The 23,723-nt window shown below is 39.3% G+C and overlaps 1 protein-coding gene across 5 annotated transcripts in view; it reads left to right on the top strand.

The window, feature by feature from the left end:
* LOC5569572 (GTP-binding protein Di-Ras2) overlaps positions 1 to 23,723 on the top strand; it is a 264,012-nt gene that overhangs the window by 89,132 nt on the left and 151,157 nt on the right. The window lies entirely within an intron of this gene.

Raw genomic sequence — 23,723 nt, forward strand, 5'->3', positions numbered from 1 at the left:
CTCAGTCGGGATGTAATGCCATTAAAACGAAGAGAAGAATAAGTAGTTGTCTTGTTGAATCTTTTTTTAAAAAAATAATTAATAACAATGATCAGCTTGACACACTTCCTTGTAGTTATTTTTACAAATACGACCCATCTCATGATGCAAAGCACATTTAGGTGTGTATCGTTTAATCGTTTGATCGCTAAAAAAATCAAACAAAATGTGAACCTTTGCTAAAAAGTTGATTTGAACACGTCCCTGCCGAATTTAGCAAAACCCGTATTGAATATTGCTACAGTCATCCCTCCATGAGTCGATGTTCCATTACTCGATATCGACTCATGGAACCATACTAAAAACACAAAATCATGGTTACTATGATGGTCCTTTCAAACAGCTTTCCAAAGAATAGCTGTTCCATGACTCGATATTTTCATGAGTCAATGGTCCCTTCAATATTGACTCATGGAGGTTTGACTGTACAACCAAAAAGTTTAGAATCACCGGTACTAAGCATGAGCAGATGAGCAGATCATTTGACATGTTTATTCTGAGTCCTAATTTTTAATAAAGATGTCCATGCACAGGTTAAAGCGCGAGATGAAAAAAAAACTCGCCAAATAAAAATTGTTTCACTGTGTCTCGATTCCGTATCTAGTTCACTGGGTTAATTGCGTATACTCACAAAACATATTATGCATCTGCTAAAAGCCTTCCATCATGCCATGAAAACCATGTTTTTCAAGCAGTCAGCCAATTTTGCAAAGTGACAGGTTAAATTCAGTCTGCTTCAAAATACTTGATTAAGTACCAACGTCTAATCTCACTGTTAGCAATAAGCATTTTGTTTCACGTCGTCTTTCGCTGTTTATCATAAAGGGAAATGCTTTTCATCTAGAATGAACGTTTTCGCTTATGGCCTCGAATGGAAGACGGAAGGCAGCCTTGGATTGTGTATCGTGGCTAGCGGGAGGGGAAAACAGTCTTAATCGGAGGACGTAGTTATTCCTGCTGCTCCACAAACTCCAACAGTGTTGTCAGCACGGTAGAAACTTTAGTCATAACGGTATCATTTGTACGCTTTAATAATTGATGTAAGAGCCATGAGATAGGAAAGCAATTACTCATGGAAATAGAAGTCCGCTCATTTTAGCATGAAGACTAGATGATTGATTTAGAATTGAATCCATTCAAAAAAGCACTTATAGCAGCTGCTAAGTATATCCTTTTTTGAGAATATATTAAGGTCAAGATGCACCGAAGCTATGTTTCAAATTTTTGAGAGCACAAATCTAGAAAATCAGATATTCGTTCACGTTAAAAATTTGATCGCCTAGTCACTAGCTGGTAGCTTATCGATACAATTCTCAGCTTGAACCGTTATCTGGTTCTTTATATCTCTGTTCTTGAAAATTTGAGGTGTGGTTCGATTCATCTTCACCTCAATTTCAAGGAAATAGCAAGAGATAGTACACAATAATGCAAACATAATCACATAAAAAGTTAAAGTACAATGTTGTTAGAACTGACTGTACTCGAATAGGACAACGGACATAAATGATGTTATGTTTTTGCAATGTTGGTTTACTCAACCTCCTCTACCAGGCTAAAATCCTTGTCGTTCATGAAGACCTTTCCTTGGCGCCCGCTTCTATGTCCGTCTCGTCATCCATTACGGAGTATTTCGGCTACATCAACCACTCGCCATACAGAACCGACCCTTTACCTTGAAGATACAAAATATGGACGGATTTATTGTCTGCCGAATAATCCAGGTGACCGAAATACTCATTGGAAAATTCACAATATTATAAATACGGACTTTAAAGTTTTCTCAAACGGAAAAGACATATCAAAATATTACTCATTTTAGGGTGATGTGCTAGTATCCATCGTCTTAAGCTTTGATCAGTGAAAACCTACAATTTTCCAAGTATTGCAGTGAATAATGCTGATACAAACCGATGCCAAACAATTCTTTCCGAAAACGGTTTTTGCATTGTACAATAAGATTTTGATAAATCTTGATCGTTTATTGGAAAAATGCAATGAAATTATTACTTACCGGTTTCTCAATTCGTCGTATCGTGTTAATTTCTATCTCAATCAGTATCCAGATTCGTCTCACAACTAACGGCTTACTGTGATATAGTGAATGGTCAAAATGGTCAAACGTTATGATAAAATGTTTTACTAATATATATATAGATCTACGGGCATCTCCCTTCATTCCTTCAGCATGATGAGATATATTAATTTCCTTTAAAATTCATAGTTCGCCATCAAAATTCAGCCCAAACATATCAGTGAATCAATTGTCACCCAATACGCAGCAACAAAGACATTGTCATCTCCTATTCTTGTTGCAACAATTCCGGTCCGCAACATCAGTTTATCATCACTTGAACAGAAACTTGTATCGTAAAGTGGTGTGGCTTAGTCGATCACTAAGCATTTCTCTCAAATCATGTTCGTCCATGCGATTTCGGTGAAAAAGTGCAAAGTGGATAATTAAACGGAAGCTGTTTATCGAAATACAGTAGTTTTATTGCATTTTTGGTGTACAAGTGTACGCACAATAACAGCATTCACAAAATTACACCTGAAAAATGAATCTATGTTGCAAGTAAATAAGTTTGAATACCCGCCGTAGTGGAACATTTTAAGTGAGATACGACGAATAATAGCGCTTACGACAAAGTAGAACAAAACCCTATTACTTCCATCTGGTTACGAAACTTGCCTTTGTGTAATTTATATTATATTGGATTAACATATAACAATTAGTTGAGCAATATCAAACGTTACTAATTTCTAAGACTTTTTTATACTATTGTATATCAACAACTTGGTTAGACTTTTCTTGCAAAATATTCCTAATGTGGGCTAGAACTAAAAATATATCATCAATAATGCATACAAAGATCATGCTAGATTAACCTGTATAGGCCTGAGTGAAAGCAAAAATGCTAAAACCCTCACTACTCAGCGAATACTAAACGGATACAAATAATATTTTGTCAGTATATTGGCTCACATATCTAGTTTCTAAAAGTGGCCAGAGGATTTCGGAAATGTTCCTGTGGCCGGAGATCACTGGGTCAGGTCGGATGCAAAGGGTGTCGTGGTTTTGCGCCGCTGTAGGTAGGCATATTTCAAGTCACAGATAATTTCCGAAATCGTCTATAATGTGGCCACTTTACCAAGGAGTTTTAAGTGAAACGCATCAGTGTAAATCTTTTGAGAAATGATTTAATTGGATAACCTTATGTATTGCATTTGCTTAATCCTTCAAATGATCATTTTCGTGTCTCCGGGCGCCTCAAATTTACGATAAAATGGTCAATTTGTATGTAAACATCTGTGTCAATATTATGGGAATGCTTTTCAGTAAACTGCTATGTTTGATTTCTACTTCAAGAGAACTGAAACGGTTTAATATATAACAAATCAATAGCCGGTTCTTCCGGGCATTAAGTCCGAGTAGCCACATCTGGTACTCTCTAAACGGTGAAAAACTCTTTATTTGGGATGTTGAGTATCAGATTTTAATGATTTATGCAAATTAAAATTATTGCCATTACAAATAAATAAAGTTAACTTGTCATGTCCCAAAAAATCGCCCTTTTTACCCGACTTGACCCAGTGACCCACTGGAATAACTCCGGCCACAGGAATATTCCCGAGTTCCTCTGGCCACTTTTAGAAACTAGATATGTGAGCCAGTATACTGACAAAATATTATTTGAATCCGTTACGTATTCGCTGAGCGGTGAGGGTTTTAGTATTTTTGCTTTCACTCAGGCATATACGGGTTAAACAATTTCTTCGATACCCAAGAATATATGAATATGCAGGCTACCAACTAAACAAGGAGTAAGGGCACGCGATATTTCAAATGATTACCTATTTTTCGAACACTTTTCGAAACGAAATTCTGCGAAACATGGGATCAAGTAAAGCGAAATTATTGTTTTCCAATTTTGTTTCATTTCCCAAATTGATAACATCTTTTTGATAACGAACATAAAGAATTTCGTGAAATTCCAAGCCAACCTTCTAAACCAAGGCAACCAAGGCAATCTGAATATTTTAATATGGAATTGAGAACAGTCGGTGCAAAAATTTGGTTTTAAAGTATTAGATCATTTTGCGATATAAAACAAATGTCTATAAGTGCACGTAATTTATGAACGTGACTAGAGAATGTTGATGCTCACCGTAATTCCATTGCAATCTTGTGGAACTTCTGTTAGGCGGCATCCACAAATTACGTAACGCTCTAGGGGGAGGGGGGGAGTAGGCTCAAGCGTTACGGCTCGTACAAAAATTAGAAATTTTTCATACAAAAAGCGTTACGGAGGAGGGGAGAGGGGGTCAAAAATTTCCAATTTTAGCGTTACGTAATAAATGGACGCTGCCTTATAACTGACTTTACTTTTGATGACGCTACGTCCTTCAAGACATGACCTACGTCACAATGTTACGCCAACTAACTCGATCCATGGCTGCTAACCTCCAATTACTCGATCGCCCCACACTTCCAAGATCCTGCTCCACTTGGTCAAAACCACCTAGTTCGCTGATCTCCTCTTCGTCTTGTACCGGCCGGATTCGAGGTGAACATCATTTTTGCGGGATTGTTGTCCGGCATTCTAAAAACGTGTCCAGTCCATCGTTCCCTTCCAGCTTTGGCGACTTTCTGGATATGGGTCTTCTCCTCCATACGCCGTTCTCACATACTCCGCCAAAGATCGTCTTAAGCACACGTCGTTGAAAAACTCCTAGCGCTTGCAGGTTCTCTTCGAGCATTGTCCACGTCTCATGCCCGTAGAGTACTATCGGTCTTATCATACGCCGTTATCTCCTCCATACGCCGTTCCCACATACTCCGCCAAAGATCGTCCTAAGCACACGTCGTTGAAAAACTCCTAGCGCTTGCAGGTTCTCTTTGAGCATTATCCACGTCTCATGCTCGTAGAGTACTACCGGTCTTATCAGTGTCTGGTACATGGTACACTTAGTACGGAAGTGAAGTTTACCAGACCGCAAGGTCTTGTGGAGTTCGTAGTAAGCACGACGTCCGGCAATGATACGTCTTCGAATTTCTCTGCTGCAGTTGTTATCTGACGTTATCAATGATCCGAAGTAGACAAATTCGTACACCACCTCGAACTCATCCCCGTCGATCATCACGTGTCTGCCAATGCAAGCTCTATTGCGCTCGGTTCCTCCAGCCAGCAGATATTTCGTCTTCGACGTATTTACCTTCAATCCAAAGCGATCTGCTTCACGTTTCAGTCTGGTATACAGTTCAGAAACCACCTGGAACGTTCTTCCGACAATGTCCACGTCGTCAGCAAAACAGATGAACTGGTTGGATTTATTGAAGATCGTGCTCCGCATGTTAAAGCCCGCCCGTTTCATAACACCATCTAGCGCAATATTGAACAGGAGGCAGGAAACACCATCGCTTTGTCAAAGTCCTTTGTGTGTTTCAAACGGGTCCGATAATGTACCCGATGTCTTCACACAGCACTGTACACTATCCATCGTTGCTTTGATCAGTCTAATCAGTTTCCCGGGAAAACCATTCTCGTCCATAATCTTCCATAGCTCTTCGCGGTCGATGGTATAGGTCGCTTTGAAATCGATGAGAGCGGTTCCACAGAAAATGACGACTTTTTTCCCAAATTTCATTTTTATACTTTTTGATTTGGATGAAATTTTACACATGCTTTCTTTATGCCCAAAAATGCCTTTTTGCATCATCGGTTTGCCATTTTGACTCTTGGTATCAGATTTGTGGCTAAGGCGGCACGTTCCCCTGCAAATGGGAGATTTGTGCCTCGCACTTCATTGCCAATCATCACTTACCTGACAGGAAGAAGAATAAGAAATAGATTTGGATATAGGAATAAGAGAGAAAGATGGTAAGGGAGAATAAATTTCACATATGCACCCCTTATGGGATACTCATGCGAATTAAAATTTCAGCACCCCCGAAAGGTTACTGAAAAAATAACTCAACTTCCGTTATGAAAAAGAATCTTCTAGACCAAGAAAATTATTCATCAGGACGTAGAGTAAGATTGCATGCTCCTAAGAGCCTATTTCTTCGACGAACAGCGAACAAAATTTTTTTGGAAACCATAGTTTACCATAAAATTTTGCTGCTTCAGAAGATTTAAAGAACTATCACTTATGCTGCAGAAAAACAGGATTTTGTTAACCCTCCAGGAATTCACCTGAATGGAAGGGTTCTGAAAATGCAATCTGTTCAGAATATCATTTTTACTCAAATCTTCAATTGGATTCCGAGGAATTCCCAAGCAAATGCTAATTTGGTGAAGATCGAAAGGTTCTATAATGAACTTGAAATCATCGGCCACTTTCTCATTAATAACCATCAGCTTTTGCTTCAACCAGTCATGGCTCTCCTGGTTTTCAGGTGAAAACCAGATCCTGCCAAACCTGAGTCCGAAACCAAAAATAGAAGGTATGAAAGAGTTTGCAGGCGTCTGATAAAGGAGGATGTTTAAGTCCCTTAATAGTTCGTCCTTCAATACGTTGTCGAAAAAACCTTTCTTGAGTCTTACCTGCAGACGTAATGAAGGTCGAATATTGTGAGCCTCTTCATCACAGGTTAATTTATTACCAGATGAAGCCACCTTTCGGTTGTGCTTCTTTCGCTGGTTTTTAAGGTAATTTTTACCTTTACCGACAGACCCGGAATTGCCATTTTTAGCAGATGCAGACGAATGTACGTTTGGTAAGTTATTTCCAGCTTTCTGAGTTTCGCCAACTGCATGTCCAGTTGATGCGATTGAAGAAACTTCAGTCTGCTGTTCCAAACTACCAGTAGTACCGTCGTATTGATCAGCCATGATGACGATGCGGTTGAAAGTCGTACGATCAGCTATCGATGGTGTCGAAAATGAAAAGAATGGTCATCTCAAATCGAAATGCCTTCAAAGTCTAAGATCAGGTTGCAATCTCACAAATACAATTGATTTGTGAAGAGAAATTTCAGTCCAAATTGACTCAATAGCCTCAACCACAAATAATGTACAACAATATTAAGTACACACGGCATCCCAAACACAAGTTGTGTGTGTCTGAGGGATACGACCATATACAACCATTGTGTCCACAAGATGTGTTTTGCGCTAGAATATTCTTGCTCATAGGCATAGAAATAGTCTATACAATCGATATAAACTGCAGACAGTTCGTCTACCGATCATACTGTGCGGTGTTTCACAAACTTGAGTTACACGGATCACAAGCTTATCTCTATATCATTTTACCATGCATAGATATAAAAAGCCAGCGACCAGCCAGGGTGGTGCAATCTTGAATTCGAGAAACACTAATATTTTTATTCTCTGAGCCACTTACTGCATACATAAATACACGCATTTGTGGTCAAAGAATCTAATGTCGTTTTCGATTATTCCCGACGGTGCACCGCGCGAGTGTAACAATTGACACCGGAAAATAGAACGGTTTCGGTGCAATATTTTGACAGCGTATGATAGTATTAGTGAAGGCGTCAATCAAAACAAAATGTCATTCTTCAAACAGATAGAACAGCTGTTTCTGTTATTCTTAATTTGCTGTAAGGGATTCGGAACCATTAGATTCGTTCGTGTTTTGTATAGTTTGTTAATGGTGTTTTCAGCACTGATCTAATCTTGGCTGCTTGGGCACGTCAGGAGTTAATCATCAATATTAACCTCCTTTTCCCGAGCAGCCTAGATAGCCGCGTAGTGTCGGTAGCGGTTGTTTCAACTGGCTAAGAATTAACACTACGGATTGCCTGTTCCGGTGGTAAAAGTCCACCTCACAGGTGACCCCTAATTTATGGTGTGATGCGTACCGTGCCTAAGAATGAATGGTTAGGGGGGTCTAAATAAAACCTAACCGCAAACGGAGCCTGTGGGGTACCAGGGCGCCCTCCACAGTATTGAGTCCTTCCTGTGCTACCCGGAGCAATGGTGCAGGTGACCTTGTGTTTCTCCGAGATAATCGGCTGCCCTTCTTCAGTCTCTATCTTGAGGCTTAATAAGGGTGGGATTATGAATATGTTGACATTTAATTTAAATTATCACCTATATGGATTCGCATTATGCGTTTTACACAGTGTATTCTGTGCTCTTTCGCCTTTGGCGACTTTAAATAGATACCGATCTGGTTTTTTCGTTGCTGGTCTTTTTCGTGCTGAGATTGCAAAAAGCTTAATCCTGCCTAGTTTGGGTAGTGGCTATGGTTAGGTTAGCTCAGATCAATCTTCAGCATAAAAGAACAGCAACGATCAATCTTTGCAGACTCATGCAAAATGGTGCAGCCCAAGTGGCGCTAGTTCAAGAACCCTACTTTCGTAGAGGGAACTTCTATCTAGGTAACCTTGTGGACCCAGTTTTTGCTACTTTTAGCAAGCTTGAAATGGCAAACTCGCGCTCCATGCCCCGCGCATGCGTGCTCGTTAATAAAGCAATCGTTGCTACACTCATTTCTGAGTTAACTACCAGAGATGTATGTGCTATCACAATCGATGTTTCTGTTGGTGACCTCAACAGGAAATACGTCTATTGTTCGGTATATTTACCACATGATGAACCATCCCCAACGGATGACTTCAAACGAGTTGTCGTACACTGCGTAACAAAAGGCCTTCCGCTGATTGTGGGCAGTGATGCCAATGCTCATCACATCATCTGGGGCAGCTCGGATATCAATTTGAGAGGCTCCAGTCTGATGGAATACTTAAGTAGTACAGACCTTGGATTACTTAACATAGGCAATCGCCCAACCTTCATGGTTTCTAATAGAGAAGAAGTGTTAGACATAACGCTCTGCTCGAATAGAATCAGTCACGAGTTGACGAATTGGCATGTATCAGATGAGGAATCATTATCTGATCATCGCTACATCTTCTTTGAACATTCAAATGTAACTGCGCAGACTTTGCGTTTTAGGAATCCCCGGTCAACAAACTGGGAACTCTACATTGAATTGGTTGCGACCAAATTTCATGGATATTCTCCGTCCATTGAAAATCCAAGTGATCTGGATGATGCCGTTGATACTACAACATCCTACATTATGGAAGCTTTTGAAGAAGCATGTCCTCTGCGGTCTGTAAAGACTACAAGAGGGACCCCATGGTGGAATTCCGATCTGACTAGACTCAGGAAACAATGTAGAAGGAGTTGGAACAGACGCCGTTCAGCTGGATCAGAGTCGTTCAAGTCAGCTCGCAAGGCTTACAAGAAGGCTCTTCGTTCTGCTGAACGATCCGGCTGGAAAAACCTTTGTACAAATGTTTCCAGTTTGAGTGAAGTCAGTCGGTTGAACAAAATTCTTGCAAAATCTAAGGATTTCCAAGTGAACGAAATTCGCTTACCTAATGGTGACTTTACTTCTTCCGATGAAGAAGTTTTAGAATGTTTATTCAATACACACTTCCCCGGATGTGTGGACATAGCATCTACGGATGAATCAAATGTCTTTTCATGTAGTTACGAGTCTCTGGCCTCGGCTCGCAGTATCGTAACTACTGAATCGATTCAATGGGCACTTAATAGTTTTGCTCCTTTCAAATCTCCAGGAGCGGATGGGATTTATCCTGTTCTGCTCCAAAAGGGATTTGAGTTTATCAAACATGTTTTGAAAAAGCTACTTGTAAGCAGTTTTGCTACCGGGTACATTCCCAAATCCTGGCGTGATATTACTGTAAAGTTTATCCCAAAAGGAGGACGTGCGTCGTATGAGGAAGCGAAGAGTTTTAGACCAATCAGTCTGACCTCTTTTCTTCTGAAATGTCTGGAACGGATTATCGATCATCACATCCGTGATGTTTATTTGGCAAACATGCCTCTTCATGTGAATCAACATGCTTACCAATCTGGAAAGTCCACTGTGACTCTTTTACACAAAGTTGTATACGATATCGAGAAAGCATTCGCTCAGAAGCAATCGTGCTTGGGTGTTTTCTTGGATATTGAGGGTGCCTTTGATAACGTGTCTTTCGATGCCATATTGGAAGCCGCACGAAACCATGGGCTACCTACAATGATTACCAATTGGATTCATCAAATGCTCAAAAACCGACATCTCTTCTCGACATTGCGTCAATCAGCGATTCGAAAATTGAGTGTTTGCGGATGCCCCCAAGGGGGAGTCTTGTCACCACTTTTGTGGAATCTCGTAGCAGATACGCTATTGAGGCAACTCAATAATTGCGGTTTTCCAACTTATGGATTTGCCGACGACTATCTAGCTCTGATAGTTGGTATGTGCATAAGCACCCTATTCGACCTGATGCAAAGTGCTCTTCAGGTAGTCGAGAGTTGGTGTCGCCAATATGGCCTTTCGGTTAACCCGAATAAAACATCTATTGTTCTTTTTACGGAAAGACGAAACCGCGATGGAATTCGACCTTTACGTCTTTTTGGCACTGAGATTAATGTGACTGATCAAGTAAAGTATGTCGGAGTCATTCTAGATTCCAAACTTTCATGGACACCTCACATTGATTTCAGAGTCAAAAAAGCTTGCATGGCCTTCGGTCAATGCCGGCGAACCTTTGGTAAAACTTGGGGCCTCAAACCCAAATATATCAAATGGATTTACACAACAGTTGTTCGACCAATATTGGCATATGGATGTCTTGTGTGGTGGCAAAAGGGCGAAGTGAGAACAATCCAATCAAAATTGGGCCATCTCCAAAGGATGTGCTTGATGGCGATGTCTGGTGCGTTCTCTACAACTCCCACAGCAGCGCTCGAGGCCCTTTTCGACGTTGCGCCACTACACATATATCTTAAACAAGAAGCACTTTCTTGCTCTTACCGTTTATGGGTACTGGATCTACTGGAGAAAAATCCAGTGAATCGTAGATCTACACACACTTCGTTGTTTCCACTTTTGGTGAATTGGGACAAAATTGTCCTTGCTCCAAGTGATCTCACAATTGCTTGTAACTTTCCTTACAGGACATTTACCACACAATTCCCTTCACGGGAAGAGTGGACGTCTGGCTATTTGGAAAGAAGTATATCAAACAATATAGTATGTTACACTGATGGCTCCCTTCTTGAAGGTAGAGCTGGTGCAGGAGTATATTCTCGTGAGCTAAGGCTGAATCAGTTTTACTCACTTGGTAGAAACTGCACCGTTTTTCAGGCGGAAATATTTGCTCTTATGTGTGGAGTGCAATCAGCACTTCAACAGCGCGTAATGGGTAAAGTCATATACTTCTGTTCAGATAGTCAGGCTGCTATAAAAGCTCTCGCTTCGGCCAACTCAAGGTCGAAGCTTGTTATCGCATGTCGAACTCAAATTGAGGAACTGAATTCAGTCAACTCTGTAAACCTTGTATGGGTACCTGGCCATTCTTCCATCGCTGGAAATGAATTGGCTGATGAGCTAGCTCGCGATGGAGCATCGCATGACTTCATTGGCCCTGAGCCGGCTATTCCAATTTCGAAGTGCTGGGTGAAGCTTCAGATAAACTCTTGGGCGGCAACTCAGCACAAGCAATATTGGAATAGTTTGGAGTCGTGTCGTCAAACAAAATTGTATATTACTGAGCCATCTCCAAAGGTGGCGAAGTATTTAACAAATCTGTCAAAGCAGAATTGCAGTCTCTTGGTCAGAGCGTTGACAGGCCACTGCCGACTCAACTATCACATGGCAAATATTCAGCGTGCTGACTCATTTGTGTGTGATAGTTGTGACTCCGATTATGGAACTTCGTATCACCTGATATGTAACTGTCCAGTTTTTGCGCAAATGCGATTCCAATTACTTGGTAAACACTTATTAAGTGAAACTGAATACAGAAGCCTGAATCTTCAGGACATCCTGTTATTCTTAACCCGCTGTGGTAATGAGCTATAGGCTCTCTTTACGCTCACGCGTTTTGCAGTGCCCTTTTTAGGGCGCTGTTCGAACCCATTGTGGTATGGAGCTACATGCTCTCATTTCGCTTATGCGATCTTCCCTCTTCAAGGGACCCACTCCTATTTCCTCCCATCTTTCCCTTCCCTTTCCTCTCCCATCGGGTAGATGATGAAATAGGCTCAAATATGGCGATGGCACAAATCTCCCAACTGGTGGGGAACGTGCCTTTGGAGCCGGCCTTCTGATACCTGATACCTGATGCATAGATATAAAAAGCCAGCGACCAGCCAGGGTGGTGCAATCTTGAATTCGAGAAACACTAATATTTTTATTCTCTGAGCCACTTACTGCATACATAAATACACGCATTTGTGGTCAAAGAATCTAATGTCGTTTTCGATTATTCCCGACGGTGCACCGCGCGAGTGTAACAATTGACACCGGAAAATAGAACGGTTTCGGTGCAATATTTTGACAGCGTATGATAGTATTAGTGAAGGCGTCAATCAAAACAAAATGTCATTCTTCAAACAGATAGAACAGCTGTTTCTGTTATTCTTAATTTGCTGTAAGGGATTCGGAACCATTAGATTCGTTCGTGTTTTGTATAGTTTGTTAATGGTGTTTTCAGCACTGGCTGAATATAAAATGTTTAAAAAAATGTTTGGTATATGTACATTAATTTATTTTTCCTGAGAAATGATACCATGATACATGTTTCGTAATTGAATAATATATGTTTAAAATTCAGAATTTTCATATTTCAATACTGTAAGAACTAGTTTAATTTCATCCAATCTTTCGGGCTAATAATTTCGCCAAAACTCATACTTCCGCAATATTTCTAGCTCAAGATGCAAAAAGTGAATCTTTTGTTTGTAATAAGGCGAAGAGAGCAACGGAAATCAATCATTGCATTAGAATAGAATTCTAATGGAAAATCAATATCGATCACTCGTCAATATTTTTAAAAATATGCATCCATGAGCAAATTTCGGAAAATTTGACTGAACTCAAGTGTTTTTAATATAGTACTTACTGGTATACATGCAACCCAAACATCTGAGAGAATTCCTTTTTTTAATATAAGCCGTAAAAGCTACTAATGATGAAACATACTCAGTATCCTTTATTATTCTTATAAGCCTGTTTTTATTGTAGCATTAATAAATGCTTAGAATATTTCTTCTTTTACTGAATAAAAAAAAAACAATTCCGAAACAAATCAATTTTATCCACGCAGTCGAAAATGAGCGCAAATGAAGATCTTGCTTGTTCGTTACCGAAAACAACAAAATCTGCCAAAAGGACCAAAACAAGAACGCCACTGACAGTTAAGAACCATATATGTATTGGTAAAAAGAGTGTATTACCTGCTACACCCAGCTCGATCAGGGTGTAGGATTTTCTGCACCGGTGGCAATCGGGTGTAGAAACGGTGTGCTACCTGCGGAATAAAAAAACGGTTTGGGTGCAACTTTTGCTACACCGGTGGGAAAACGGTGCAGGCGGTGCAAATAAAGAAAAACGACATAACTATCTATACACAGCTCAAACGATGAGAATATATTTCACATACTCACTAGAACACGTAAAACATATCTCTCATTTGACGAATAGTGTATAGTAGAAGAGAAGAGTCTCTTCAAAATGAAACGAGAGCACTAATTAATTTTCAGTCAATCTAGTACTTCATGTTCAGTGTAGTCAGTTGCTGTATTCTCATAGCAATCATGAGAACTGCAAGTGTTAACAATAATATATTTGACTGCTGCGTATTTGTGCCGCAACAGGCATGTGGATGAACGTACCCAGAAAAACTGTATACAAACAAACCACGATAATCATTTACTTACCTATCATAGGATGGTAACCAAATGCAACATTCTCAGACTTAAAGTAGCTGAGTCAATACTCACCGCAATTGAGAATATAATCTCAGAGAGCTAAAAAAACCATCACATACACAATACGAACCATATATGTATGCAAAGCACTGACATCACAAATATGCCATGTCTGCATGAATTAGGAAACACATTTCACTATATTTCCTAAATATATACGGAATGAGGCACTACACTTCACTTTTCCCGTATAAATCGTGACATATTTTCACTAAACCAGTCACTTAAAGCACTGTTTTAAAACGATGGCGTCGAAAAATATAACATTTTTACTAACCACCGCACAGGCGTCCACTACCCAAGAACACCAACACATCGACATTTTGATTTGGATGAAATTTTACACATGCTTTCTTTATGCCCAAAAATGCCTTTTTGCATCATCGGTTTGCCATTTTGACTCTAGCCTTACTTTTGAGCAGGGCCTAAGAAAAAATTCCTTAAAAATTTTCAAAAAAATATAACTTAGAAACGGTTTGTCCGATTACACACTGGTTCAGAGCCCGTATAGGTATACGGGAAAATCAGGCTAACTTTTACCGTTTTAAAGATACAGCGATTTTATAACAAAATTATGGTATAATTTTCGGTCATTTTCGAATGTTTTTCGAGGCTCATATGCCTAGAATTTTGTTCATCGTCTGAAAGAGCAGATAATTTTTGACTAAAATGTTTGAAAAAATATTGATTTGGTAATTTTTCATGGTATGAGGCAAAATAAAAAAATGTGCCCTGTAAAAATGATTTATTAATTTTTTTAACGAAACACAACTTCAACATGCTACTTTGTGATATTTTTATATGTAATTATCAAGAAAATATGGAACAAAATGTTAAAAGTTAAAAAATAACAAAATAACGAATATAAAGCAATTAATACGTGATATGCATTTATATCGATTTAAGATAATGAAATATTTCCATTTGAATACAAAAGCTTTATGAGTAGAGGAGTCCAGTTGTCTCACACAAATATACCTGATGTTTTCTTAAAGTACAGCACGCTGGTATATTTTTGTGGTCGGACAGAAACGTACCTAATAGTTGATTCAAGTACCCATGTTGGTATAAAAAACAGCTGATGCAGCAAAGACACAAGCAAGTGATAAACAAGCAGGCTAGTGTAGCTTAAGAACGTGAACATCCCATCAAAAATGGCAAGGAATTATTTGATTGGGCTCAAAAGCGAAAGGAGAAGCAACTAACACAAATTTTCTTTTCTTATGCAACTACAACAGAGTATGAACATATCAAGGAGCAGCCTAATGAACAATATTCGAAAGCAATAACTATTCAGGGAACACAAAAATACCATTCATTCATTTCAGTTTCCGTAGATAAAATAGAAGTTGGGCAATTTTCAAACTGTAATGATAGCAAAAAAAAGTGTAAACATTATGAAAAAGTAAGAAATCTGTATCAAAATATAAAGAAAGCATATGCCAAATTTCAGCCAAATCAAAAAATACAAAAGTAAACCGACATTCGAATTCAAATGGAACCGCTCATGAATAGGTGGTGCGTAGGGATTTGATATTCGCGACTTTTTTGGAGGATCTGCCGCAACATAAAGATTTGGTCTGTCGTCGATCGTCCGTCCACAAAACCGGCTTGATAACTTCCCAAAAAATTGCTTGCCACTGGCGATAGACGGCGGAAGATGATCTGGGAAAGTACTTTATAGGCTGCGTTTAGAATGGTAATCGCTCGATAGTTCTCACATTCTAACTTGTCACCCTTTTTTATATTGAGTATTAGAGCGGTTCAAAAAATCGTTTTTGCTCCACACCGCTCATTCGATTCTAGATCAAATTCTGAGTGTCAAAATTTGAGCTCATTTGAATCAAAACTGAGACTGCACAAGCTCTTTAAAGTTTATATGGGAATTACTATGAGAAAAGCAACCAATTTATTCAATCGGTCATAGTGTTTGCCCATGTGATCTTGGGTATTATAGTTACGTTGGTAATGTGAGATACTTTTAACAGCTACAACTTTGCCGAAGATCGTTTTTAAATCGGAAACCTTAGTAATTAGGTATTGATTTATAACCAGTCACAAATTCTTGCGCAGCAGTGCGCATTTAACTTCTGAACAGGCAACATTGCATGCTAAAGATAGACGGCTACTATGTTTACTGCATATATCCTATGATGCCTGCAGAGCAGCATAACAATTATAGCCAAAGTTTAACAACTCATTCAAAAATCAATAACTAATTACTGGGGCGTCCAATTTAAAAACGGTCTTCGGCGAATTTGTAGCTGATTATTGTATCTCACAGTATTAACATAGTTCTAATCCTCAAGAGCACATGGGCAAACACTATGACCGATTGAATGAATTGCTTGCTTTTTCCATAGTGATTCCCATATAAACTTCAAAGCAAAGGGCTTGTGCAGTCTCAATTTTCATCCAAATGAGCTCATATTTTGGGAGGACACTCAGGATTTGATCTAGAATCGAATGAGCGGTGTGGAGCAAAAACGAATTTTTGAACCGCTCTATTGAGTAGCTGTTCTGTATCCCAGATCCTGGCTATCAATCGGTGCTGACAATTGGCCAACCTTTCCGGGCCCATTTTAATAAGTTCCGCTCCAATACCATCCTTTCCAGCTGCTTTGTTGTTCTTGAGCTGTTTGATAGCATCCTTAACTTCATCTATTGTTGGAGTTGGCACGTCTCCCTCATCCGCCGTATTGATAAAGCCAATCCTCCTGCTGCCTTGGTCTTCCTTCTCTGCACCATTAAGGTGTTCATCATAGTGCTACTTCCTCCTTACAATCTCCTCACGTTCGTCCGTCAAGATACCTCCATTCTTACCCCGGCACATTTCGGCTCGCGGCATAACGCTTTTACGGGATGCATTGAGTTTCTTGTAGAACTTAAGCGTTTCTTGAAAACGATACAGCTGCTCCACCTTTTCACACTCCAACTCTTCCAGGCGGCGCTTTTTTATCCCGGAATAGATGGGTTTGCTGTCTTCGCTTCTGTTTGTTTCGTTCCACGTTTTTATGGGTGCCTTGCTGCAGCATTATCGACCGCGCTGCATTCTTCTCGTCCAAAACCGTCTGACACTCCTCGTCGAACCAACCGTTCCATCGATTTCCTTCCACGAACCTAATGGCACCTTCCGCTGCGTTGTCAATGGCGGCTTTGACACAACTCCAGCAGTCCTCAAGAAGGGCTTTGATGAGCTCTCCCTCTTCCGGCCATGCTGTTTCAAGGCTTTACGCGCATTCAGTTGCGACTTCGGGTAGCTTGAGTTGTTCCAGATTGTACAGTGGAGGGCGTAGGTACCAAATGTTGCTCACATCGGAAAGTCTTTGGCGCACTTTAACCACTACATGGTAGTGGTCCGAATCGATGTTGGCGCCGCGATACGTTCTGACGTCGATAATATCTTCTATGGTACCGTAATCCAGGGGCAAATTGATCACTATTTCACAATTTTTTGTCGTGTTATCCTTTGGAATTCAAAAAAAATATTTCGGTAAAATCAGTATTTCATTGATCTCTATCAGTTTATGTTATCGATTTTCTATGAAATGAAATTTAACATTTCATAATAATAACAGTTTTAATATCAAAAATTGAAAAGGACACATTTTAGAATGTAAAATTTCCCTATCTACTAAGCTTGGATCTTCTGAATCTGAAAATGATGTCAAAACTCCTACAACGTATGTATATCATCATATTATTGCAAAATTAAACTTTATAAATTTGCATAATACGCCTAAATGTATGCAATGTCCCTTGAAATCAGCACGCTATTCAACAAAAACGGTTTTATGACCAAAAAACTATTCTTGTAATGCTGTACGATTTCAAAAATGAGTTTAGCAGTTCAGACTAATGTTTACACATCATTTTTAATACTCAAAGCGTGCATGCAGGCTTAGCACCATCGGATTGTTTAATACCGACATTTCCAAAAGTATTGCAACACCTTCAAACACTTAGAATATTCCTATGCAAAACTGACCTTAATTGAAATCAAATAGTTAAAATCATCATTAGACATCTATAAACTAGAATACATGGATATCTGTGATGCCAACGAAGTATTAAGCATTCTTGAAAGAAAATATTATTTGGTACCGACCTGATCAAATTCACCCCAGTGATCAATTTGCCCCCGGATTACGGATTTTTTTTTTGGAATACTGTAGGAGCCTCTTGGTAATTTCTGTATGACCTTAAGAGTCCCCAGAAACGCCCTAACTTTACATTGTGTTCTCCTAAGCATCTCTTTGGGGAATTACAGCGCCTATAAGGATATGGTCGGCAGTGTAAAATGCCTCCTCACTAGCTTACCGTGATGCAGATCAATATCGATTACATGAGAGTTCAATGAACACTCAACTACTCAATACTAAAGGAATCGTCAAGCTATACTATTCTTCTGGCGCTTCATCCCAACCTGGACAGAGCCTGCTTCTTGGACCTTAGTATGCTTATTGTGTATTCTCAACACTCAGCATGACCTGGTTGAATAGCTACGTGTTTGGGCACCCAAGCCACTTTATTTGTTCAAATGCGAATCTGAAAAACTTTCAGACTTCCTTGGACATACAAAATTATTGTATCTGCTACTCGATCTACGAATGAGAAAATTTGACCTTTGGAAAAACAACTCTCAGCTAATTACTGTTGAAAAGCTCTTAAAGCACTAAGCTAATGCCTTGTCCCAGTAGACAAGTAAAATTAAGAAGGAAAAGAAAGTTGATCATCCAGGCATCATTTGTGACATCTTTCGAGAATAAAGCCAGACAAAGTTGGTTAACATGAAAATCTGAAGCATGTGTAAGTTTCATCACATTATGTTGCTCAAAGTTGTATCACGTAGGTCGTTTTGAGTAACTACATATAAATTTATCCCGCTTTATATTTGTGGTAATCAACAGAAATAGCCACAAAACTGTGGCATGAGAGTTATTGCAGTTGTTCATGTTTGATGTCGGTTTATTATCGTGGACGTTTGTGGCTTTATTTGAAGGGTAAATATAACAAGTTAAACTTGGTTTGAATATTTGCTTCTACAGAATCGGCTTGCCATTGCATCAATCATTATTAATGAGACATTGCACACAAATTACTTAATGCTATTGGGAGAGAAGAGCGTTTACTGTTGCACTACTCTTAAATTGCATACTTTGATACCACACGATATGCACATTAGGGTGGCTCAAATAATAAAAAAAAAGTTTGAAAATTAAATCACTCATATCTTTATAACTATTCATACCATAAAAATAATGTTCTGTGAAATTTTCAGCTTTCTAGATAATGATTAAAAGGTGGCACAAAGACGATGTTAGTTTTTATGGAAATTACTATGAAGAAATTTTGAAAAATGTTCAAATTTTCTTAGAACTAAGGGATCATCACCTAATGGAAATATCGAGTCATGGAACAGAAATCATTTGGAAAGCTGTTTTGAGGGACCATCAAAGTAACCATGAAAATTCGTTTTTAGTATGGTTCCATGAGTCGATTTCGAGTCATGGAACATCGATTCATGGAGGTTTAACTGTAGAATGAAGTACAAACTTATCATCCCATAATGAAAATTCGTTTTTCAAACCATAATGAAGAATTTTTTTTTTTGAAGAAAGCAATTCAATACGACGGATGGGAAAAGAGATATTTATGAGTTTGCTTGCTCTTATTTAGCTTCATATGAAATTATAGCCCTGCAAAATTAGCACAAAAGAGGTTTGTTTCTTCAGCAACATTCTTCATTAAGGTTTGAAGAATGAGTTTTCACTATGGGATGATAAGTTTGTACTTGCATTACAGTACTAACGTGTTTGAAACATTTTTCATCATTTCTCCATAGTAATTTCTATACAATCCAACATTGTCTTTAGATCATTACATTACCACCGAAAAAGCTGAAAATTTTACAAAACACTATTTTTTATGGTAAAGATAGTAAGGAAGATATGGAATATTGGATTTAAAAACATTTTTAAATTTTGAATTGCCCTAATACACATGCGAAAATGGTCAATCGGCATAGAAAGCATTTAATGACTGTGGGCGTCTCCTATGCTGAGTAGTAGAATCTGTTCCAGTTAGGACGTAACACCAGAAAGAAAAAAAGAAAAACACATAAATAAAAGAAAAATAAAAAATTGAATCTCGTGTAGAAATTCAACCAGATGTTTACGACATGATTTTCATCACATTAAGCCGGAAAGCCAAGTAGCAACGCTTTAAATTACTCTATGGTAATTACAATCATTACAATCGACTGGTTTTACAAATGGTTTCATGCTTATACTTTTATTTACAATCATTTTCTTCATCTCTTTTTTTAGAAACAAACTCAGGTATTCAAAACAAAATTAATTCTCAGCGCAACAGGGGAGACCATCTTTTTGTTGATACATTTTCCATTTCACTTCACAATGGTACCTACATTAGAATGAACCCGAATAAAACACCAGCAGGACAGAAATCATTGGCGTCGAAACATGAAACCTCTTGAATGCAATTAGATGGAGAACAAAGCTAAAGAAAATTTGGAAAACCATTGCTGAAATAGCACGAATACAACAGCCGCCCCCTTTTACGTCTGTTGCCGGCTCAAGAAAAAGATCAAATTTACACAATCAAATAAATTGAGCTAATTCGCTCCTACCGGTTTTGTGATTTCCACTGCATGTATGGTAAGGACTGTTCATTTTATAAAGTGGACACCTTGTGCATGCTGTATCTTTTTAATTTATCAATGAAATTACAATCGGTTTTTTGCACATCGTTCGACTAGTATTGTACAATGTTGTGATAATAAAAATTCTTCAAAATAATGAAATTTCACACGAATATAAAACAACGATTAGAAGAATTGATTTTTGGAGGTTATCAAAATCAATGATTGTTAGAAATTGGTTGGAAAATTCGATAATTTATATTTTTTATTTTCAAAAAAGGCTTGTTCTTCGAAAGCCTGATGGAAAAAATCAAGTTAATTTTGGAGCTACAATTTTACAGATAAAATAAAATATTTTTTCCCGTATATTTCTAAAGAATAATATTTTAAATTTGAAGGGAATTGATACGAGTAGAATTTTTGAATTAAAAGTACGTCCTGACGGTAGTGCTAATATAGTATTAATATGAAAAAAAACTTACGCCTTAAATCGCCACGTCACATTTAAAGCACAATAGAAACACAATAGCTTTATTCTTAGAAGACCTATCAAAGTACATTGACAATTATCAAAATTGGCAACACTACTGTAATAAAATAGATTTAATTTTCCACATATTATTTTCATAATATGTTATTCCGAGATTACCAATTGAAAAAATCGGACAAAACCGTTTACAATATGATATAGACCGATAAATATGCGTACATGATTTTGAAAGTATGGGTCTTTTTAGTAAAGTATAATTTTAAGTAAAATTTATACTCAAGACTGTGGTTTAAACTCACAATTTAGCTCTCGTTTATACAAATACAGTATCAGCAAATTTGCTCATACATGGGTAAATCACTAAAGTTACCTAATGTCAGAGAATGGTGGAATATAATTGATTTTTTTAAAGCTATACCTTTAGCAGAATAGTAAAGGATACTGTTCGAATACTGTACCGGGACCGTTGGCGAAAGATCTTCGGATTGGCCAAACACTCGCGACACCGATATGTAGTTAAAAAACGACCGTTTATTGAAATGCACTTTGATGTAAAACTGCACTTTTATTGCTCGACCGATATATTTGCTAAATTGAGTGCGACGCAGATCTACGTATGGTTCGAAACTAACTGAACTGCCTCTCCTATTTGATGCGATATGAGATGGTCAGTGGTGAATATAGACCCGAACGATACCGATCAGTAGGAATCGATCGGGGTTACCTAGCTACCTACGTATCGATCAGATAGGGTAATTATTTAATGGGTTAAAATGGGATGAAATGATTCTCGTATGTGGAACTTATTTCTGTGTTGCCAAACGGACCGACATTCCTAGCTACAAACATGCCGGCCGCCTTGAAATCGTTGGGATTTCAACCTATCATAACTAATTCAAAATTTGAACACTAGTGTAATTACGACTATGGCTAGACCACTATATCTTTCGCACTCTTTTCAATTCGTTATTCTATGGTTTGGTATCGGGAATGCTCGGGTTGTTGTTGTTCTGCTGCTGCGACTCTTGCTGACCTTGACCGACTAATGGGAGTTGTACTGGAGACAAACTGCATCTTCTGCTTGTGCGACGGTGGGCTCACCGTCCGTGAATGGTGTTGAAAAATCTACCAGAGACTTCGGAACTGAATGACTTCTATCGGCTCATCTTCGGTTCGTCTGATGCGAAGGTTTGAATGACTTGATACTACGTGGGCTTGTCCTGGTATCTCTCGACGATTGTTGACCGCCAGTTGATGTAGGCCTCCTGGCCTGAGGTAGGTGCACGATTCTACAAAACATGGGAAGCTTTTTACGATGAAATGAACAAACTTGACACAACTTGCCTGGTGCGGAGGCCCTTGCATCCGGGCCTCCGCGTGCGCCACCTGGCACCGCGATGCTGCTACATGGGAGTAGCGAAGGGATTGATGATTCTAGTATTGAACGTCTATGGTGATGATCCTGGACTGACAGTGGGCTTCGTAGCGAGTGATCAGTTCGCTTGATGACCGGTCGGGCAGGACCAACGAATCGAGCGACGGGCCCATCGCTCGTGGGATGTTCTTCGAAGATGATCTTGATGCTGTGATTGACGAAATCTTGTGAATGAAGAATGCATAAAGTGCACCAAAACCTTGGACGAACACGCTTTACGATACAGGACAACCTTCATGCGAACGGACGATTGACGGGTTGGAAAACGGATGAACGTGATGACTTCGTGAAGATGACCGTCCCGGTAACCGGGAGGTAGATACAGCTATGGGGGATGAACATTCCTTGAGTTTTTTGAATTCTATTTATACACTAATACTTAACTGAACGGCGGAGAACCTCCATTTGGGGTCCTCCGCAGTGCCGAAGCACCTCGTTGGAAGAGTTACTGCTCTTCTGATGGGGACTCCTGGTCGTTGTCCCGGATAGGAAGGATGCAAATCTTGGAAATACCCCTTCTAAAGACACCATCCTGAGTACGGACGGCAACCACCCGGATGTTCCCATCCTGACTAGGGAAAATTTCAGTGATTCGTCCCAATCGCCACTTCTGGGGTGGCAAATTGTCCTCTTTGACGACAACCATGGTTCCGATACGAACATTATCACGCTGTCGTGTCCATTTCGTCCTATTATGTAGATCGGAGAGATACTGCGTTTTCCATTTTTTCCAAAGCTGCTGGACGAAATCTTGCGTGCGTTGCCAATGTGAAAGGCGATTTTCAGGAATCTCCCCCAAATCAGGTTCTGGAACTGACGTGAGCGGCCTACCCACCAGGAAATGACCCGGTGTTAGTGCTGAGAAATCGTTCGGATCGTTGCTCAAAGGAGTCAGCGGTCTAGAATTCAGAATCGCTGCTATTTGGGAGACTACGGTATGGAGCTCGTCGTAGGTCAAAACTCTATCTCCGATGGTCTTCCGGAAATGCCCTTTGAAGGATTTTACGGCTGCCTCCCACAGTCCGCCGAAGTTGGGAGTGCGAGGCGGGATGAATTTAAATTCAATCCCTTCTTCTAGTGCTGCATTCGCAATCCAGTGTTGAACTTGTTGATCGTTCAACAGTCGACGTAATACTTCGAGTTCTCTATTCGCTCCAACAAAGTTGGTTGCGTTGTCGCACATGACCAATTGTGGTTTGCCACGAATGGCAACGAATCGTTTGAATGACGCCAGGAAGGCTTGTGTTAACAGATCAGCCACAACCTCCAAGTGAACGGCCTTGGTCGCCAGACATACAAAGATACACACAAAGGCCTTCATTGGTGCACTTT

This window comes from Aedes aegypti, chromosome 2, assembly GCF_002204515.2.
Source record: "Aedes aegypti strain LVP_AGWG chromosome 2, AaegL5.0 Primary Assembly, whole genome shotgun sequence".
In the NCBI taxonomy this organism is placed as follows: domain Eukaryota; kingdom Metazoa; phylum Arthropoda; class Insecta; order Diptera; family Culicidae; genus Aedes; species Aedes aegypti.